Genomic DNA, 23,043 nt, shown 5'->3' on the forward strand with positions numbered 1-23,043 from the left:
CTTGTCTAGAGGCTGGGGGCAAGAATCTGCCATCTTCCCAGGCTTGGTTAGTTGGAAAGCCACACCCAGAGAGAAGGAGTCCAGGAAGTGAAAGACCACAAAGTTAGAGCAAGGGGAGGAATTATCCATAAAAACATAGGAAGTAAGGGTGACTGACAGCTGAGACAGCCAAACAGAGCAAAGTATATTAAGCACTATACTACTGCTAGAGGTAAAGAAGTTGAAGGTTCAAGACTGAGCTTTGAGGAACACCCAGGGCTTGAGTAAAGGCTAAGGATAATAACATCACAAAAGAGACTGAGAAGTAGTTGGACAGGTGGGAGGAGATCCTGGAAAAGGCATGTTCCCTAGTCAAAAAGTATCTAGGAAAAGGCCAAAGGTCATTTCCAACGTCAAATCTGTAAATGAGTTCTTAGAAAAGACCCTCAGCTTTAGCATTAAAGAAATCTTTGGTGACCTTTGAGAGAGAAGTTTTAGAAGAGTGCTATCACTGAAAGTCAAATTGCATTAGGTTAAGAAGTGAATGGGTATTGAAAAAATGTAGGCATCAAGTATAGACTGTTCTTTGTAGAACTTTCGTAATAAAAGGGAAGAGATATAAAGTGGTAGTTTAACAGAATGGCAAGGTACAGTGGAGGTCCCTTTTGACCATTGAGTGATTGAGTGAGTGAGTAAGTGAGTGGAGAGGGGGATGGTATTATATAATGGGAATCTGAAGATCTTTCCTGCCCCTTAACCCCTTGATAGGCTTGGGTGAATCCGAAAACCTTCCCTGATTTGAAAATATACTCTTCCCCCTAATAGGCTGAATGTGGTCACATGGAGCCTGTGGTGGGAGACTTTTTTTTCAGGAATGCCCAGCCCTTGTTACTTTGTGATTACACAGTGGGTCAAGAAGGTTGTGATGTTCTCTGAGCCTGGAGTAGGCTATATATACCCTGATGTGAGGTTTTGCTTTGGAGCTCACTCATGGAAAGAGTTGTGTGATTTGGCTAGATGAGACTCTGGGCAGCTGTTGAGCCCTCCAGCTTTGAAAACCCAGATGTTGGTGCTTCCCTCTATGGTATATACAACTAGGTATGGATGTAATGGTCAGACAGCTGGAAGCCCTGTCTGCTTAATTGTGTTATTTTCTGTTGTAACTTCTGTTTGTATTCTCTGAAGTTCAGGGTCCTGACTTTTCCCTCTGAACTAGGTAAATGATATATGTTTGATTGATTAAAGTAAGATTGTTAACCCATTTTGAGTTGCTTTCCTTTAGAAAAGCAGGTCTAAGAACCTGTGCTAGTAGCCATGCTAGGTATGCTAGGGTGCTTGCTGCTACAGATGGGGAGGAAGATGGAATGAGTGAAAGTGCCATTAGTGCTAGAAAGGGGTGTACTGGAAAATGAGTCATCAAGATGCATCCAGGTCTCAGAGTCAGAAAGTGGAAGAAGTGGGAAAAGAAGATATCTAAGATGAAAGCAATTTTGTTACCTGTGGAACAGGCATTCTAGAGAGCACAGTGGAAGGGGTGGGTAGCTTTAGAGTGGTACATTTGGGTAGTAGGTTAGGGGAATGAGAATAAGGAATGAGAGTGTGGGGGGTAGGGAGACGGAGTTAGAAAATAAGGTTTGAATGATGACAGTAGAGGTTCAGAATCAGGGAGAAGAAGAGAGTATGACTAGATTGATATTTGTTAATCACTGTGGAATGATTTCAGGTAAATGGGAAGTTTGACCTCAGGGTTGAGTCCTCTTAGGGAGTTAGGCAGCTGAGGTGAGTGGACCAGTAGAGGGAGCTGATAAAATGGGATATGTCTCTTCACGCATAGGAAGAAGCAGCCTGTTGAGAGGAGAGGAGTGTGTGTGTGTGTGTGTGTGTGTGTGTGTGTGTACAGGCAAGATGAAGGAAGAGGCTTGTGTGGGATAGAATGATGGAATGCCATGTCTCTCCTTTCTCTGGAGGCAGGAGGAAGCCTGTTGAAGACATCAGCAAGCAATGGAATGGAAGAATGCATCAACGATGGGGATGGGGAAAACCTTCATGGAGGGGTAGAAAGGAGGAAGATGAGTAGTCTTATATGGTATTCTTATCATAGTCCTTATCCTTACCATAACTATTAATTCCATTTATCTGGATATAGGAAGGGGCAGCCAGGTGGCTCAGCGAGTAAGAGCACCGGCTCCAGTGTCGGGATGACCTGGATCAAATCCAGGCTCAGACACTTAGCACCACACCCAGAAATAACTGGCCGTGTAACCTTGAGCAAGTTACTTAACCCCGATTGCTTTAAAAAAAAAATAAATTAATGAAAAAAAAACAACCTTATCTGGATATGGGGATGGGGTGAGGAATTCTGTGGGCAAGGGTAATGAAGCAGATTTTTTAAAAATAGGATTTAAAAATACAAATTAGCATTGTTCTCTTTGAAGTACAAATATAACCTGCTTCGTATCATTAATTAGTCTCAAAAAATTTCAGGTGAAATGAAATTCAGCAAGGGACTATCCCACTGAGCATTATGAAGATGGACCTGTACTCCTCCCTTTGGGCCATTTGTGTTCAGACCTCTTCCCTTGCTAAAGGATGTGTATAACCAACAGTTCCTGACTAGTCCTGGGTCTCCATGAAGGAGTGCTGAGGTAGAATTGTAAACTAGCAAGTTGGTGGATTTAGATAGCTAACCACAAACTCAAAATCGAGGCCTACAGATTATAGGCCATATATAAAAAATCCTATTGTGTGCATACTTCAGGTCAATATAAAGGCAGGTCCTACCTAACCTAATATTCCAGTTGTGGAGGTGGCTAGAGAACAGGGATACCCAAAGGAGACTGTGATATCCAGCCTAAGCTCAACATTGGGACCTCTTTCTGCAAAACTCCAAAATGCTGCCAACTGCATTAAAATGTAGTTGGGAAATGTTTAACAAAATAAATTAAATAATAATAATAATATAAAAATAAAAAGGGGTTTAAGACAACATATTTCTATTTGAGTTTGACACCATGAGTACAGAATACAATGCCCTTGGCAGTCTGGACAAGGAAAACCACTTCATTCTAGCTGTTTTGCCCTTCATGCCATGAATCCCAACAGAATGGGGCAAGGCTATTAAAAGCTGAGATCAAGCTTAAGCTCTGTTCCTTTACAAGGTAATAGTGCAATTTAGGGTATGGTTCAGATCTATGTAATTGAGAGTAAATATCTTAAAAGAAGGAATATAAAGATATTACTGGGATCATTAAGGGAGTGGCAAATAATATTACATTTGGTATGAACAATTTTCAGTCCGTATATATGTATGTATGTGTATGTATATATACACACATATCTATATAGTATGTGTATACATACACAGAGGTATATATATATGTGTGTGTGTGTGTGTCTATGTCTTTGAGTCTCTCTCTATGTGTATATATATACATATATATTGTCATACAGAATCAAGTATATTGACATACTGAGTAAGTTGTGTGATCAAGTTGGTAGTACAACTTAAGGGTGAAACAAAATCTGCCTATAAAGTAATGAAATCAGTGTCTTGTGGGGCTAATAAATTGCCTCTCAAGTTAGTTACAAAAGAAGAGCTCCAAAAAATGTTTCAATGATACTATTTAATAATGAATATTTGAATAACATAATTATGGTAACATTGTTGGGAAACAAAGTTTCACTTTCCAAGATGGACACTGCATATTTAGATATTCAAATTCTCTTACAATTTTTATGTTTGTTTTTTTAATTGACCTCATTACTTTATAGATATACCACACACACACCACAGACGCTTACACAGAAACACACACATCATCTCTATGCTTCTCCTGTACACAGGCTTAATATTCTGACACAGAAAGAATCTGAAAAAGATTTCTGGATAAAGACGTGGTTTTGTTGCCTAAAATTTGCTGCTTTTCTGAAGTTCAAAGTCACCTCTTTTTAGGTTAGTTATAGTAAACTATAATTTAGTTATGGGGCAGTTAGGTAGAACAACCAAGGGAGCGCTGGGCTTACAATCAGAAAGACTCCTCTTCATGAGTTCAAATCTGGCCTCAGAAACTTACTAGCTGTGTGACTCTGGAAAGTCACTAAACCCTGTTTTGCCTCAGTTTCTCATTTGTAAAAAAAAAATGAGCCAAGGAAAGAAATGACAAACCACTTTATTATCTTTGCCAAGAGAACCCCAAAATGGGTTCATGAAGAATCAGACATGAATGAAAATGACCAAATGACAATAATTTAGTTATAGTAAATGGCACTTTTTGACAATCTAAGGGTGAACAGTTACAGAAGAAATTGTATTTAGCTTATAAATAAGAGCTTTTGTCCTTAAAGAAAAAACAGAAAAGGGAATTGTAATAAGTAAGAGACCCATGAACAGGAATAAGAATAAAGCTCCATGGCTTAACTACTTCTTTATGAATACATTCATTTTTTCCCCTTATATGGCCATTCTTCTTTCAGGTGGGCTCACAAACAGACAGGGAAAAAAATTCTTAGTTCCCAGTCTTACTTTTCATAAGTTGTGTTTTTCGTTATAAAATTAGGAACAAATACCAAGGTCTAATGATTTTGCATATTACCATTATTCACCTTTTTGTTTCTGGGTTAGAAAAAGAAAAAGAAAAATCATTGAACTGCAGCTATCAAGAGAAAGCTTTGTCAAGATAATGGATGGTGAACTTGGCCTCCAAGGAAGTATCAGACTTGGCAAACCAGAAGAGAGAGGAGAAAGAGGTCATATTAAATGGATCTCATTCCATGGAGGACCAAGGCCTCCTGTGTAGACGCACAAGGAAGTTTTCCCCAAGCCTTGACTGGTACAGAGGGCTAAGACTCAAAGAGCCTCTCAGTTGATGGCCTCTGGACATATTGATGTGGCTTGCTGGTAGCTTAAGGTCACCTAAAAGGGACACCTATTGGGTCCTTTCAGACTGTGTGTATATTTCAAGATCCCATCAATCATAATACCATGCATACCCACTAGCCCTACTAGCAAGTGTAGGCTAGTGGTACTGTATCTATACAGGTTAAATGTTGATATGTCTTTGTTGAATATCCTTTCTATGCTATGATTCAGTAATTCTCCTTTTGTTAACTGCTGAATGACCTACAAGTGTCTCGTTTTATGCCATCACAGAACCTAAAATAGCAGGGAACTGGACTGAGTCTGGAGGACCACCTATTACATTGCATCACCCAAAGATATGCACATCGCAGAAAACACATGTTTACTCATGAACACTAGACTCCTAAAGTCTTGCTGCTCTGCCACAAAGAAGTATTGATTTCCATTCTTCCAGAAGCATAATGGGCCAGTCCAAGATTCATATTAGCCCAGAAGTTCTAGTTCTTCCTGTTTTAAATCACTCAAATGGAAGAAAAAGGAAGACCTCAGGGCTATTGCCTGCAACTGTTCCCTACTGGCCACAGTTTAGCTAGTCTCTCTTTATTAGTGTGGTCATTCAATTCAGCAAACCTTTATTACACATCTCCCCTTAGGAAGGCTCTGTGCTAGGTGTTGCCCATACAAAGACAAAAAGGAAAGAGTCATGGAGAAGTAACATTGGGAGGAGGGATACGATAAATACATATTCAGAATCAAAGAAGATGAGGGTTGGAAGGAGCTTCAGAGGCCATGTAGGCAAATCACTGAAAGTGTATATCAAGGATGTAAAGGCAGCCTAGCATTATAAACAGAGTGATAGGTTTGATGGAATATCTACACAATGAAATCTTTCCTAGCCAAAAACAGCCCACAGTGAATTCCTTTAGCACTTATTGTCTGCACCATTCATTTAGTGTTTAATTGTTATGTATGTTTGTTATTAGGCTCCATGATTTTTTTTTTTTTTTTGCCTTCTGTAATTTCCATGCTACAACAATTAACTGGATTTACCCCAGGGTAATTTTTATTGTAATAAAATATTGTTATATTAAGAGCCTGCTCATTCTTTCCTTTTTTGTTGTTTTGCCTGATTTTCAACAATACATGTTTTCCTAATTAATTGATTGGTTGATTTTCAGCATTCATTTAAAAAAAAATTTGAGTTCCAAATTCTCCCTCTCTCTCCCACCCTTCCCCCATTCATTGAGAAAGCAAGCAATATATCGATTAGACATGTGAAGTCATGTAAAACATTCTTTCCATATTAGTCATGTTACAAAAAAATAAATAAAAAGCAAGAAACATGAAGGGAAAAATATGCTTCAATCCGCACTCAGAGTTCATCAGTTCTTTTTCTAGAGGCAGATACCATTTTTCATCATAGGTCCTTTGGAATTGTCTTGGATCATCGTATTGCTGAGAATAGCTCAGTCATTCACAGTTGATCATTGGATGATATTGTTACTATGTTACTGTGTTACAATGTCCTCCTGGTTCTGCTCACTTCACTTTGTAGTAGTTCATATGAGTCTTCCTAGGTTTTTCTGAAACCATTCCCCTCATCATTTCTTATACCATAATAGCAATACATATTTTTACAAATGGAGGGATCTTGTTAAACCTAGACAACCATAACAGTGGAAAATTCCAAGTATGACATTTAAGCTATTAAATATGAATTCAACCTTGGACCATGAGCAAACTATGTGCTTACAAAAGCTGTGACTCAGAATCAAAGCTCTTCATAGATTCAGTTTAATCTTGGAGATTCTCTTTGACTTATATTTCTTCCCTCTTCCCCAGCCAACATCTGATTTACAATGAAAGGAAAAGGACCCTTGTTCCCCTGCAAGCATTTAGTAAACTCTGGTGGCTTTTTTTTAGTATCAAATAGAAACTCCTCTCACCAGCGTGAAGAGTTTTTCATCATCTGTTCTCTTAAAACGTTTATAGAGGAGGTTGTTTAGGGGATTCCTGTGCAGGTATAGATTCATCCTGGATTCCTCATTATCTCCCACCCCTCCATGTCCAAGCTGTTGCCAAGGTCTGTTGTTTTCACCTTTGTAACATCTCTCAAATATTCTCCCTTTTCTTCTCTGACACAGCCACCACTCTAGTGCAAGCCATCATCACCTCATGTCTGGACTATTACAATAGCCAGTTGGTGGATCTGGCTGCCCCAGCTCTCTGCCAGTCCATCCTCCATTCAAGCTCCAAAGTGATTTTCCTAAAACATAGCTCCAACCATGCAAACCCCTCTTCTCAATAAACTCCAGTGGCTTCCTGTTGCCTCCAGGAGCAAATACAAAATCCTCTGTTTGGTATTCAAAGCCCTTCTTGCCTTTCCAGTCTTCTTACACCTTACTCCCTGGCACATACTCTTCCATTCAGTGACACTGGCCTCCTAGCTGTTCTATAAACAAGACACTCCATCTCTCAACTCCAGGCATTGTCTCTGGCTGGCCCCATGCCTGGAATATTTTTCCTCCTCCATCCCCCATCCTGTCTACTGATCTACTTGGCGTCCTTTAAGTCCAAATAATATCCCACCTTCTGCAAGAAACCTTCCCCAACCCCTCTTAATTCCAGTATCTTCCCTCTGTCAGTTATTTCTTATTTATCCTGTATATAGCTTGCCTTGTATATATTGTTCTCATGTTGTCTCCCCTTGAAGGCAGGGATTTTTCTTTTGCCTCTTTTTGTATCCCTGGCTCTTAGCAAAGTGCTTGGTACATAATAGGCACTTAATAAATTTCATTGATTGATTGACAGACTAATTGATTAAAAGTTCTAATTGTTCTACTGGGGGAGGGAAGGGAGTTAGAACTCCTGGGATCAACTGGTACCTGGGGAAGTGGAAGAGTTTCCCTGAAAGTTGTCATAACTATAATTGCAAATAAGATTGCAAGGGCATATTGAAACATTAGCTGATTATCACCCAGCCTGAATAATTTGGTAGAGCAATTTTACCACATCCCATGATAAAATGCCTTCTTCATTGGATAAATGATGTATTTCTGGACGTTTTTTCCCTCAAAGCCAGACTGTACTACAGTAGATCTGCACACATTGCCTGCTGCTGGCTCCATGATACCATGTTCTATGAGATTTTATGTTATGTTTTGGAGGGTTCCCAGGCATGCCATACCAAGAATTCCTCAGACCAGAGGTGGGGAAAGTCACAAGAAAGCACCCACACCTATACCAATCAATAAAGTCTTGGTGGTGAAAAGGGACAGAAATCTTTGTAAAGCACAAAATGGATTGTTTTGGTAAAACATCCCTCATGATGGAGCTTTCTTAATTAAATTTCATCAGTTTTAAATTTCTGTTGCCTAGGAATTTGTCAGTATTTCAGGAAAATGCTGCTTTTTAGCCCTGGAAAGGTATAACCCAATATTTCAATGTCAGTCTTATCATGGAATTAATAAATGATGAACTCCCAGAAAGACTTTAGGAAGTTCTAACTGACCCTTCAGTTTTATTAAGAAAATTAAAAGAAAGAAAGAAAAGAAAAATAGGAGAAAATTTTAAAATGTTTTATTTATTTATTAGCATTCTTTTCTTTTAAAATTTTGAGTTCCAAATTCTCTCCCTACTTCCCACTCCTCCACAACCCACTGAGAAAGGAAGCAATATAATATCAATTTACATTTGTGAAATCATGCAAAACATTTCTTTATTAGTCATATTTCAAAAAAATCAAGAAAAATAAAGTAGGGGCAGCTAGGTGGCCCAGTGAATTGGAGCACTGGCCCTAGTGTCAGGAGGACCTGAGTTCAAATATGACCTCAGACATTCAACACTTAACTAGACATGTGGCCTTGAGCAAGTCACTTAACCCCAATTGCCCTGCCTTCCCTCCTCCAAAAAGCAAAAAAAAAAAAGTAAAAAAATTATACTTCAATTTGCACTCAGAGTTTATCACTTCTCTCTCTGGAGGTGGATAGCATTTTTCTATCACATTGTTGTTTAGTTTCAGTCATGTCCAACTCTTTGTGACCCCCATTTGGGGTTTTCTTGGCAAAGATACCAGAGTAATTTGCCATTTTCCTTATCCAGTTCATCTTAGAAATGAAAAAACTGAGGCAAACAGGATTAAGTGACTTGCTCAGGGCCACACAACTAAAAAGTATCCAAGGCCAAATTTGAACTCAGGTCTTTCTGATTCCAGGGCAGGCCCTCTATCCACACTGTATTACCTAACTGTCCTGGATCAGAGTATTGATCATACTAGCCAAGTCTTTCACAGTTGATCACCATTATAGCCTTGCTGTTACTATGCACCATGATCTCCCAGTTTGTACTTCGCTTTGCTTCAGTTCATATCGGTATTGCCACGTTTTTTCTGAAACCATCCCCCTCATCATTTCCCACAGCACCTCAGTACTTCATCACAATCTATGCCACAACTTGTTCAGCCCTTCTCAAATTGGTGAGCATCTCTTGATTTCAATTCTTTGCTACCACAAAAAGAATTGCTATAAATGTTTTTGTACGTATAGGTTCTTTTCCTTTTTCTTTAATCACTTTGGGATACAGACCTAGTACTGGTATTACTGGGTCAAAGAGTATGCACAGTTTTATAACCCTTTGGGTTTAGTTCCAAATAGTTCTCCAAAATGATTGGACCAGTTCACTATCCCATCAACAGTTGGTTAGTATACCTGTTTTTCCCTCATCCCCTCCAGTATTTGTCATTTCTTATATGTGTGACATGGTGCATGAGTTTTTTCTCTCTCTAATCAATAGGGATTTAGAGCAGTTTTTCATTTGCCTATAGATTTGATTTCTTCTGCAAATTATCTTTTTATATCTCCATTCATTGATTGGGGAATGTTTCTTATTTTTATAAAATTGACTTTTATAAATTCTGTGCTCAGTATATATTTGAGAGATGATCCCTTTATCAGAGAAACTTGCTGTAAAAAATTTTGACATTACTTCATTGTCTATGGTACCTTTTTAATTTTTTTTTAGCAAAATGTAGTTTCTTTGATTATCCCTTATAATTAGATCTATTTTTGCTTTTGCTTTGTCTGAGATCATAATTGCTAAGCCTGCGGTTTTGTTTTGTTTTATTTTTTTTTTAAGTTCAGCTGAAGCATATTAGATTCTGCTCTAGCCCTTTATTTTAACTCTGCATGTATCTTTCTGTTTCAAGTATGTCTCTTGTAAACAGCATATTGTTGGATTCTGGCTTCTAATCCATTCTGCTTTTTCTGTTTTGTGGTTGAGCTCATCCTATTCACACTCACAGTTATGATTACTAACAATGTATTTCTTTCCATCACATTTTCTTCTGTTTCCTCTCTCTCTTTTTGTTCTGTCTCTCCTAAAAAGTCTATTTTGCCTCTCCTAATCTACCCTCCCTTTTATAATCCTCCCTCCTTTCTCTTAGCCCTTTTTTCCCCTATTTCCCTCTTGGGTAATTTACATTTCAATGACAATTGAGGGTGTGTGTATACTTACATTTATACATACTTGGATGTGTTTGTATATATCCATGTATGTGTATATACATACATATATATTTATATGTATATATGTGCATTTTATTCTTCCCTCTTTGAACCAATTCTGATGAGATTGAGGTTCATTTCCCACTCCCACCCCACATTTTCCCCTCCACTGAAAAAGCTTTTTTATGTGCTTCTTTTATGAAAGAAACTTTTCCCCATTCTACCTCTCTCTTCCTTCTTCTCCCAGTGCATCCTTCTTTATCACCCCTTTATTTTTTAGAGACCATTTTAACATAATCAGTTCACATTCAAACCCTCTGTCTATATAAACTCAAAAAGGAGAAATGTTAAATCAAAGTTTTCAATGTGAGCTAACACTACTATATTATTGAGATTATTGTTCACCTCCCACTAAGGCAAGGTATGTGAAAACCATGAAATTCCTGTTCCAAAAACAAGGCAAGAACTTCAAGTCTTATTGAAAATGTTCAACTGCTACCATATTTTCATTCCACAAAAGGTCACAGCAATTTAGCAACCATTCCTGAGTCACTTTCCTGCTTACCACAAAAAGGCAATCTGTAGAATTAGACTCACCAGTGTGAGGATGCTTTCTGGAATATCAAACAGTTATTGACTTTTCTGTCTGTGCTGGTACATTACAAAGAATGTAGATGGGCAGTCCTGACTACCAATGCTTCACCTAACAGTGTTTGACCTGTGCTTAGCCACTAGATTCCAGATGGCACAGAGATGACTTTTTTTGCTACTAATGAAGAGTAGTGTCATCTACCAAATGGAACTACACAGAACTTAACAGAAACCCTCTTGATCACTGCAAGAGTCAAGTTATTCTATTGGCTGCCTCTGTAGCTCTGTCTTTTATAATTTGTACTGTTCACAAAACTTCAGTTGGAACCCTTCAAAGCAGAGATGCATGCACAATTAAATCACCCCCTATATTGCCCCAGAATCCTTTTCTCTGTGTTTATGACTACATGCTTTTATCTACAAGCCCCTAAGAGTGAAATGTTACCTTTTGGCCATTATACCTTGCTGTTTTCATCCATTGGACATGGAAGCAGCTCAATGGTCAGCCTTTGATGAGCAGGCAGGCAAGGCAGAGGGCAGAGCTTGTATGTGTTTCAAGATTGATAGCTAAGGAGAGAGAGTCAAAACATCGACTAAAAGCAGAAAAATATCTTTGGCAATAAATGAAGGTACCAAAGGGAAAAAGACACTAGATTGGGAAATGGGAGACCTACATTCAGGCCTCAGAGCTACCAGGTCCATGTCTACATTTATTAACTCTTATTTAGATTCCTGATATCAAAAGTCATGAGTTGATTCCCTTTCAAATCCTAAAAGCATTTATTAGGAGAGGTGCTTCCTAATCACCAAATTCATGGACCCTAAATTCCTTATCATCTTTAGTCTTAATGCAGTTTGTGAAGCTATTGTTAACTCCTTACTCCCTGCCCCACCCCAATCCAATCCTTATCCTACTGAATGCTTTTTCTTCCTTTGGTTTTAGGGATATTCCTCTGTCTTGGTTCTTCTCCTACATTTCCGTCTCTTTCATTGTTTCTCCAGCAACAGGTCAAAGTCATTGATTGTTATACAAAAGATTACACATTATGAGAACTGATAGTTAAATTAATGTTTATATATATCCTTTAACAGATATTTATTAACTACCTATTATATGCCAGATACTGTTCAAGGTAAAGTTCTTAATATTACAGATAAAAGAAGACATGAAAGTAGAATCGCCAAGAACTGACAGCTGATTTGTAATGGGGCTGAAAATGAGCACTCATCATAGTACATTTTCCTAGCTTGAATTTAGGTTTACTTCCTGTATTTTTTTAATCTGTTGTCTCTCAGTGCTGATTGCTGTTAAACAAAATGTATATGTTGGATTCATGTAGCTGATTTAATTTTAAGTATTTTTTGGGGGTGGGGGAGGTAAAGCAATTGGACTTAAGTGACTTGCCCAAGGTCACATAGCTAGTAAGTGTCAAGTGTCTGAGGGTGGATTTGAACTCAGGTCCTCCTAACTCCAGGGCCAGTGCTCTATTCACTGTGCCACCTAGCTGCCCCAATTTTAAGTATTTAAAAAAAAATTTTTAATACTGCAAACATGACAAGCATGTATAGACATACTTATTTCCATTTACTAAGAACAAAAAATGTTGTATATAAAACAGAACATTTTTATTATGTGCCACTTCATTTTTAAAAAGTATATTATAAATTTAGAACTGTTGCTCTAAAACTGACCTGTGTCTTGGGTCCTTATACTCCCTTTTGTGCATCTTTAAAATGTTTAATTGATTTTCTTTTCTTCTTTTTTTGGCACCACTATCACTCCTTCTCTGTTATCCCCCCTAAACTCCAATCTCCTCCAAAAGTACCATCCTTCTTTGTAGCAAAATATGAAGTCAAGCAAAACCAAATACATATGTTGGCTATGTCCAAAAGTGTATTTCACTCTCAACCTTTAGTCTATTACCTCTCTCTTAGTTCATCATTTGTCTTATGGAATTATCTGGTCATTGCTGATTATAGTTCTTAATTCTTTCAAAAGTTTTTTTTTCTTTTAAAATATTTTAGCTGTATAAATTGTTTCTCCTGGTTCTGATATTTTCACTCTGCATCAGATTGTATAAGTCTCAGATTTCTCTGAATCCATTCCTTGTGCATTCTTTCTGTATACCGTTTATGAAAAATAATTAGTTTCTCTTCCTTATTTCTGATTTCTTTCCCAGTACATTTTCCCTCTTTTTCTTTCATCTTTTAAAACCATTACAACAACAGCAATAACAAAAAACACCTTAAGGTCTTATATTTGTTTTGTTTTTAAAGCTTAAGTAACTTGCTCAAGGTTACACGGCCAGTTATTTCTGGGTGTGGGGCTAAGTATCAGAGCCCAGATTCAATCCCAGGTTATCCCAACTCTTGGGCTGGTGCTCTTACTGCACCACCTGGCCACCCCTATATTTGTTTTTCTTAACTGTCTCCTTGGATGTTGAAGGCAGGGGAATTTTGAAGGAATATTTATTCCCCCCTCCTATCAAGATGTATACAAATCATCCTCATTCTGATTGCTTAAATATATTTGACTTTCTAAGTTACTTTAGACTCCCAGATTTTAATTTAAAAATTTTTGTGCAGTTCTGGTTTTTTCCACCAAGATTGCTTGAATGTACTGTATTCTATTAAGGTTCATTTCCCCCCCTGTGTGTTTGGGAGAGAGAGAGAGAACAAAGGCATACTAATTCTTTCTGGGTAGATTATTCCTAGTTTTTATCTTTTGTTTTTTTTTTAAATGTCAGGTTTTTATCTTTTACCTTTTGAAAGGTCATATTAAAAGATCTTCTCTCCTTTAAATAATTTTCAAATAGTTTGTGTGATCTTGATTGAGGTTCTTTGGTACTTGAACTCCTTAATTTGGGATCATTGAAGTTTTTTTTTCTTCTTTTGTCCTAGAAGCCCTTAATATAATATAATCCTGGGAGCTATTCCTGGATATTTTTCCATTTCTTTCAGGAATTTCAGTTACTTTTTGGAATTTCTTACAGAAGGTGATTGGTGATTTTTTTTTTTGTATTTTCATTTTGAAATCCTCTGGTTCTTAGATATCCAGGAAGTTTCTTTTATGATTTCCTAAAATATGATATCCAGGTGTTTTTCAGGGAGTCTAAACTACCTCTCTTCAAACTACTTTCAGGAGAGTTATTTTTTCTTTTTGCCATAGATTCATTATATTTTCTTCTATTTTCCAATCTTTTTATTTGCTCTAATATTTCTTATCTCTTGGAGTCATAGTTCTTTTTGTTCCATTCTAATTTTTAGGGATTTTTGCTACTGGGGTAAGTATTTTACCTTTAAGCTAAGTTATTTATTCTCCTTTCATTCTTTTCTTCAGAGTTTTTATTTCATATGTAATTTCATTCTTACTTGTTCATTTCTTCCAGCCACTTTTGGAATCCTTGTGGTCAAGCCCCTTTCCCCCTGAAGATTTTCTTGTGCTTGCTATGGAGTTTTTTTTTTTTTGCCTTCTGGGCTTATTTCTTGGGCATCCTTTGATCCATGGGATTTCTTTATTATATATAATGTTTTCCTCTCTTTTCTCATATCTCTAGCCTCAGTTTCTGGTTTGGAATTTTGTGCCCCCCCCAATACTCTTGGAAAGAGTAGTCAGACTATTTGCTCCTATCTCTGATTTCTTGGATTCCTGTTGCCAGTTTCCATCTCCTCTGATGTATCTGTGCTTAGGGTGCTGGAAGGCATGAGGCACTCAAATATCTCCTGTCATAGTGACATATGAGTATTCCCTAGCCAGAGCACAGACAGGCTTCTGGACTGTTTGTCTGAGCTTCTGATTGTTTCCCTGGTGGGATCCCTCTCTCATCACCTACAGGCTTCTGCCTTTCTTTTTGTGTATGAAATACTGGGCCGGATGAAGGAGTTTCTCAGTGAATTTCTTAATCATTATTAAATGTGGTGTCATTTTAGATTTCTACTGGAATACATGTAAGAGAGCTTTATTAAGGTTCCTTTATTACCTGTTATATCAATTAGAAGTTTTAAATATTAAATTTAGATGGAAAACACATTATAATATGTTAGTAGAAAGCCAACAAATATTTATTAAGCAGCTATTACATTTCTCAGGGATATACTTAAAAGCATTTGCCCACCTGAAATTAAAAGCTAATTTTAATTTTCCTATAGAAGCTATGACTTAACTATCGCCATGATTTTTAAATATTCCATTCCTACTAACCAGGCATTTGCAGGTCAGTGGAAACTATAAGTGGTTATTAGTTGCCATATTCCTTTCTTTAGTTTCTGTGAGTTAAAGCTAGAAGGAACCTCAAGGGTCATCTCCTCTAACTACCTCATTTTATAGATGGGGAAATTGAGGCCACAGAGGTTTAAAAACTTTTCCCTATGATCACATAGGGAATAATAACAGCTAGCATTTATATAGCACTTCAAGGTTGACAAAGCACTTTACCAATGTCTTATTTTATCTCATAATAACTCTGGGAGTTAAGGTGCTATTATTATTCCCACTTTACAGATGGGGAAATTGAGGCAGATAGAAGTTAAGTGATTTGCTCAGAATCACAAAACTAGTCTGAGGTTGGGTTTGAACTCAGATCTTCTTTGTTTCTATTCCAGTACTCTATCCACTGTACCACCTATGGAGCAATGCTGGGTCTCTTGGCTGACTCCACAGTCAACATTCTTTCCCACAGTACCGGCACATTGGTCACCTCAAACTGGCTTTCCTCATACATAGCCCTCTGTTTATGTAATCTTGTTTTCACTATTCCCTGTTCCTGGAATGAACTCCTTTCTCAGTTCTGCCTCTTAGAATCCCTCATTTCCTTCAAGGCTGAGCTCAAGTGCCTTCAATTTGAAATTTTCCTGATAACCTTGAGTTGCTAGTACTTTCCTGTCCCAACCGCACTGTGTCTATTTTGTGAGTGTACGTATTCTCCCCCTGGCTAATTTACAGACTTCCTGACTGCAGGCACTGTGTCCCTTCTGTGTCTGCATTCCCACCACTTAGCACAACATCTGGCACATAGTAGATACTTACTAAATGCTCAATGATTGATCAGTTAATATCGGCATAATACTGAGATCTCTGCCCATCTGACTGTTGAAAGCAAATTTGATATAAAAGACATAGAAGTGGTGAAACAGAATGAAAACCAAATTTTAAGAAGTTTATTGATTTGTCATAATTTAGGTATAGCAAAGAAGCTCTAAATACTTAGGTATATCTTATAATCTATACAATCTAACATTTGATAATAGGCTGCCTCTTATTTATTCTCTGGTTATCTTTGTGTCTATGTCTTGTTTTCTTGACTAGATTGTAAGTGCATTGAGAAATTTTGATTTTGGGGTGGCCAGGTAGCACAGCAAGTAAGAGCACTGGCTCCAGTGTCGGGATGATCTGGGGATCGAATCCAGGCTCAGACACTTAGCACCCACCCAGAAACACCTGGCCATGTTATCTTGAGCAAGTTACTTAACCCCAATTGCTTAGGGGTGGCCAGGTAGCACAGTGAGTAAGAGCACTGGCTCCAGTGTCGGGATGACCTGGGGATCAAATCTGGGCTCAGATACTTAGCACCAAACCCAGAAATAACTGGCCGTGTAACCTTGAGCAAGTTACTTAACTGTGATTGCTTTAAAAAAAAGAGAAGTTTTGATTTTATTTATAGCAGCTCTTTTGGTGGTGGCTAAGAATTGGAAAAAAAAAAGGATGCCCATCAATTGGGGAATGGTTAAGCAACCTGCCATGTGTGGTTATAATGGAATATTATTGTGCTATAAGAAATGACAAGCAGGATATCTAATACTGGTGCTGAGCACATAGTAGGCACTAAATAACTACTTGCTGAATTTGATAAATTGTAGTGAATTTTATATTTTACTCTATTGTCCTTTTTATCTTCTTCATCCCTTTTTCATTACAATTATTTGAGAATAGGCCATGTATAATTTAAAAAAAATAGACACAGCTAAGACAATTTTGTAAAGATGTTTCATTATATTTGCACAAAAGGATGAAGCAGGTACCTGGTGTTTGAAAAGTGTATTTTCCAAATGAATGACTTCTCTTTTGACACCAGAACATTAGTAAGCTATGCTGCTCTATTTCAGAACTCTCCAGTCATTTCATTCCCCTAACCTTAAAAAACAAATACCTTTCTTCTGCATCTTCAGGCTATAGTCTATCACTTCATATTTCCTTTCTCAACTTAGGGCCAGTAATATAGCATGTGACTTTGATGTACATGTTTACATATGCATTAAAATCAATGACTTGGAAATTTTAAAGTAGCCTGCATGTGTTATGGTATGCTACTAATCTGCTTACTTGGATCCTCTTAACAGCTTCTCTGAGTTACCCTGATCCTCTCTATCAGACCACACAGCTGCTCTAATAGACTCTCTGAACTTCTCCTGCTACTGTATCCTTGTCAATCCCCAAGTTTGCTGTGTCAACTCCTCCAATCTCTGCTCTGAGGAATGTTAGGACTAATAAATTATCATTTGTGTACTGTAATATAACAGTGAGACAAAATTAAACATTCCTTGAAAGAACATTTCAAAGGCATTTAAAACTAAGCTATTTAAAACCTAAAGATTACCAAAAACAGCCCTAGCTATATCATACATTAATTCCTGTGACTCTTTTGTTAGAAATGCCTGAAATCTGAAGGTCCCAGGGCAATTTTGAGTGGGGTACCCTTCTTTAGTCTTGATCCTCCCACCCTACCTTGGGAAAAGACAAGGAAACAGATAATTATGAATGATTTGAGGTAGTGCAATATTAGCACAGTAATCTGAGGTGGCTATATGGGGTAGACTAGGATGGGATGCTAGACTCAAAGTCAGAAAGACCTGAATTTAAATCCTACCTCTGACTTCTAATAGATGTGTGACCCAGGGAAAGTCATTTAGCCTCTGCTTGTTTATCCCCTCTTGGATCACTGCCTTGTTGTGGAGGAGTGACTTGAATAGCTTAATGAAAGCATCAGCTGTGCTGTGCAGGGTTACCCAAGATGGACAGGTCATGGTGGAGAATTCTGACAAAAGGTGATCCCCTGGAGAAAGAGACAGGAAACTACTCCAGTATCTTTGCCAAGAAAATCCCATTACCAGTATTAAAAGGCTAAAAGATATGGCATCAAATGATGAGCCCCTCAGATTGGAAGGATCTGGCATGCTATGGTCCATGGGTTCATGAAAAGTTGAACATGCCTGAATGAATAAACAACAGCAATCTAAGTGCAAAGGAGAAGTCTAAACAAAGTTCTAGGAGAAATTTGAAGATAGGATATTTTGCCCCTAGAATGGGGGTGCTGCATGGGGAGGCGGAAAGGTAATGGGGACATTTTGGGGAAGATAGAATCTATTTTGGGCCATGAAGAACGAGGAGTACATAAATAGATGAAAATGTTGGAGTAAGGACATCTATTCCAGGCACAGAGGACAATGTGAACAAAGACAAAGAAATAATAGAGGGCAAAATGGAATTAGTGATTGGAGAGTAGTCTAGTATGGTTGGAATGCAGAATATATGAGCCAGAATCAGGATGAGGCAAGACTAGACTCCAGACTGTGGAATGCCTTGAATGCCAAGATCAGTTTATATTTTATCGAGTGGGCAAGGGAGAACAGAGGAAAAACTTTAAGTAGATGAGTTATCCAATAATAGTGATGTATGAAGATCATTGATCTAGAGCATTGAAAGGACATCAGAGGCCATCAGTACAAGCCTCTCATTTTATCGATTCCATATTTGGTGCAATGGATAACTCAGAGTCTATGAATTCAAATGAATAGTACCTTTAATAAAACATATTCAGTAACCTACAGATAAAAGCAATCCACATGGTGGCAAAATCAGTCCACAGAAAAGTAAAATCAGTTAGTTAGTCAATAAGCAGATACAATCCACTCTTAAGGTGATAAAAGTAGTTGGCACAAATAGATTCCTAGGGCATCAGTTCTCCACCATTTTGAAAGCTATCTTCATATACTTCTTGCCAAAGGACCCACATTTGTGTCAATCCACCTGGGGGTAAGGTTAATTCTAACTGCCCCAGATCTGCTCCATAAAATCTTGTCTCACAATGACAAATGTGAAACTTAACTAAAGACATCCAAGTTTTACTAAAGTCTCGGTCCACAACACTCATGGTAGTTAAGTGACTTATCTGGGGTCACTAGGTAGTATCGGAGATGAAATTTGGTCCTCTGTTTATAGACACTGTGAATGTTCTGCTGCACCATACTGGCTCCTAAGGTATATTTCTCCTGGGAATGCATCTCTCTGTTGATATCCTTGATATTCTTCTCCTGCAAAATACTTTGTTGGTCATATGCTGAAGGATGGCAAAGAAGGCTAGCCTAGAGTCACACCTGAAGTCTTGCTTTTGAGATGTTAGTCTGTAATTGTGGTTAAGGCAATTGCCTCTTAGGGTCTTCAGTAATATCTCAAAGACTATAAGTTACAAAATTGCATACCTACATTGACGGAAAGCAATTCATCACACTGGTGAAATCACCATGCTCTTCTAAAAATGTATCTATATCTACATAGATACAAATTATTTTTTTTTTACAAATGTTCATTATGTGTCTTTGGATTGCCCTTGAATGATTGGTGACTTTCATCTTTTGGTTACTGTTATATCTCATGACCCAGAGCCATTCCCTCTGGAAGAATAGGGATGTTTAAAAAGATGAAACTTTGTTTCAGGGACATACTTGGGGGTCCTTAAAAGAATTACTTAATTTCCTAAATCCAGTCCAGTTCATCTCTGCCTTTTCATTTCTGGGCCCAGGTTATTGTCCTTCACTATTGTCTATCTAAGATATGGACCAACTCCTGACAGAGATGTGGAGAATGAGTCCAAGAAGGGTTAAGGTTTAGGGCAGGGGTGGGGAAACTGCAGCCTCGAGGCCACATGTGGCTCTCTAGGTCCTCAAGTGCAGCCATTTGACTAAATCCAAACTTTATGGAACAAATCCCCTTAATAAAAGGGCTTGTTCTGTAAAACTTGGACTCAGTCAGAAGGCCGAACCCAAGGACCTAGAAGGCCACATGTGGCCATGAGAACACAGGTTTCCCACTCCTGATTTAAGGAGTTGGGTAGGGTAGGCCTAGAGTTGGGTTATATAGATGATATGAAATCTTAAAAAAAAGTTTCTGACAAATTTTTCATCTCATTTATCTTCAGAATGTCATTAAACAAGATTATCACTCTTATTTTTTCAAGGAATATTGAATGATTTTGATATATGGAAGGGAGACACTTTGTTGGAAGAGAGCCCTGAAATTCTACCAGTTAGTATGCTTTTTTGTAACAAAAAAAGAAAACAGTGGGATTTTGTATTTTGCACACCTTTCAGTAAATTATCTGACAGTAAAGATACAATCTCACTGTGGAATATCAATTGTGAAGGTTTTCTTGTTCTCTACTAATATCCTGCAGTCAGTCATGCAATCAGTAATCATTTATTAATCACCTGCAACATGCCAAGCAGTAGGATAACTTTTGGGGCTATGAAGAAAGACAAAATGCAGTCTCTGCTCTTAAGAAACTTGCAATCTAATGAGGGAGGGATCATCATGCTCGTGTATCATCACACTGGTGCAATCAAGCAAGTTATATACAGGATTAGTTGGAAATAAACAACAGAGGGAAGGACTAAAATTAAGGGGGATTGGGAAAAGATTCTTGTAGAAGATAGGATTTTAGCTGGAACGTGAAAAAAGCCAGGGGAGTCAGTAGGTAGAAATGAGGAGGGAGAACATTCCAGGCACGGCCAACAGCTGGTAAAAATGCCCAGAATGAGGAGATAGAGCATCTTGTGTGAGGGACAGTAAAGAGGCCAGTGTGGAGAGATTCTAATAATTTTTTTTTTTTTTTTGCTTTTTTGGAGGGCAATTGGAGTTAAGTAACTTGCCCAAGGTTACACGGCTAGGTTTTTTGTGTGGGTGTTGTGTCTGAGGCTGGAACCGAACTTGGGTCCTCCTGACTCTGGGGCTGGTGCTTTACTCACTGTGCCACCTAGCTGCCCCCCTAATAATTTTTTTTAACATGGGGAATTGAGCATGCAGGTTGACATTACTAATTGATATTGTTAATGTCAATTATCTTTTTTTCAGCATTAGGAAGTTTTAAGATTTCTTTCCTACATGTTTAGTATCTTCACTTCTTTCTGATATACCTTATGAACAGATCATTTAATGCCTTCACAATTGTGTGGTTTCCAGCATGGATCTCCTTTTGTTTTTTTTTCTAATCCAACTACTTTTCCCATCCTTATTTTTCTTAGAGAAATTCCATCTCTACTATAAGTAAATCTGCAACTGTGAAGTTAGAGACCAAAGGTGGTGTCTCTCCTGTCCTCAATAGTGGGACAGTTTTCTTATAAACACCTTTGTGGACTGTTTTCATTTTTCTTTTGTTGTCCTTTCATTTTTATCATTGAAGGCTCTTGTGATAATTTAGTTTGTTGTTTCTCATCAAATATTATCTAAATTGATCTTATCCTCCACTACTTCCCACTGTTTTTTACTTTCCACTTTTTCATGAGGCAATAATGTTCTGTCATTCTTCTCCATGAGATTTTTTTTTTTAAGTTATATTCTAAACTGGTGTTGACTTTGGCTGCTATCTCTCTTTACTTACTATAGTACCAAACACAAGGCAGGAGGTTAATAAATACTTGATTGGTTGACTGATTTGCTCAGCATATTGTTAATCATGTGCTAACTAAGGTGTTTTCAACTTCATTTGGTCTCCTTGTTTTAATAAATGATTTACATCAGTTAATAACTATCTGGAATTATTATTGTCTGTTTCTATGGCCTTTCTTCCATCCATTATCTGTTTCATTGTCCATAAACAGTTTGAATGGGTTATGATTTAGTTATTTCAATTACATACCTTATCTTTTTTTCTCCTTTTTATTCTTCTAACTTTGTTTTAATTTTTTTTTTATGGTGTGACAAAATTTATTGGTGCCTAGAAGGCAAGGTATGGATAAGAGGGGAAGTTCTAAATGGAAGCTGGACTGTGGCAAGACAGATAATCTTAGTTAAGTGGTGATGGAGAAGGAAGACAGGCTCCATTTTTTCAGTAGATCATTCCTTTTGTGTCTCCCCTGGGCTTCTTGATCTTCTCAAAATTCTTCAGGATGATATCATATAATACAGCATAAGTATTTCGGATCTCCATGACCATCAGTCTTGTCTCTCCATACTGTGCTTCATCCAATTCATGAACCAGCTGTCGGTAGTCACCCACATGAGGCTGCTTTGCTGCTTTAGCCACTGCATCACCCCTTTCAGAGAAGTACTTTGAGATCTGGGTTTGGAAGCCATCCAACTTAGTTCTGAGTGTAGTCATCAGCTCAAATACCTTCTCCTGGACAGCTACTCCAAAGTTGTTTCCATCCTCTATTCGGGGCACCTGTAGCTGTAGCCACATGGAAACCATATTTAACTGTTCTTTCACATCTTTGATCTCAGGCTTCAACTGCCCCAGAAGGGCCACAATCTTCTCATTGCAGCTTACAGGCCCACAAGGAGGACCTTTATCTTTGTCTTCCTCTTTTTTCTTTTCATTCTTATCATCCTTCTCTTGTTGTTTCCGACGCTCTTCCTTCTCTTTTTCTTTGGCTGGGTCAGGGATTGGGATATCCGGGAGGGCCTTTAAGAGACTCAAATCAGCCTCATTCAGAGATGGATCCTTCAAGAACTCATCCAGCTCTGAAATCTTCTCAGGGAAATAAGTTCCAAGTAGGATCTCTGCCTGAGCACATAACTCCTTTCTGAACAAATCTACCTTGGCTTGGGCTTCGGGTCGGATACTGAAGGTGGCCATGGCAGGGGGGTTAAGGGGCCAGACGGAGCAGTGAGGCAGGAGCAAGGGGCAACTTTGTTTTAATTTTGATCTGTGCTCTTAACAACTGACTCTAGAATGAGTCCCATATCAGTAGAGTTTTTTCCAATATGTTAAAATATAATCAATTTCATTTCTTATAATTCTGTCTATTTAATCTATCAGTCTGTTTATCTATCTATCTATCTATCTATCTATCTATCTATCTATCTATCTATCTATCTATCTATCTGTTATTGTAGTTCAGTCA

The 23,043-nt window shown here is 37.9% G+C and overlaps 1 pseudogene; it reads right to left on the reverse strand.

The window, feature by feature from the left end:
• Positions 1-21,869: 21,869 nt before the first annotated feature.
• On the reverse strand, positions 21,870-22,821 carry LOC138175932 (proteasome activator complex subunit 1 pseudogene; annotated as a pseudogene).
• Positions 22,822-23,043: the final 222 nt, after the last annotated feature.

Source organism: Petaurus breviceps, unplaced genomic scaffold, assembly GCF_028583685.1.
Source record: "Petaurus breviceps papuanus isolate PSGF00001 unplaced genomic scaffold, PetGlider_PUasm1.0 80, whole genome shotgun sequence".
NCBI classification, from domain to species: Eukaryota; Metazoa; Chordata; class Mammalia; order Diprotodontia; family Petauridae; genus Petaurus; species Petaurus breviceps.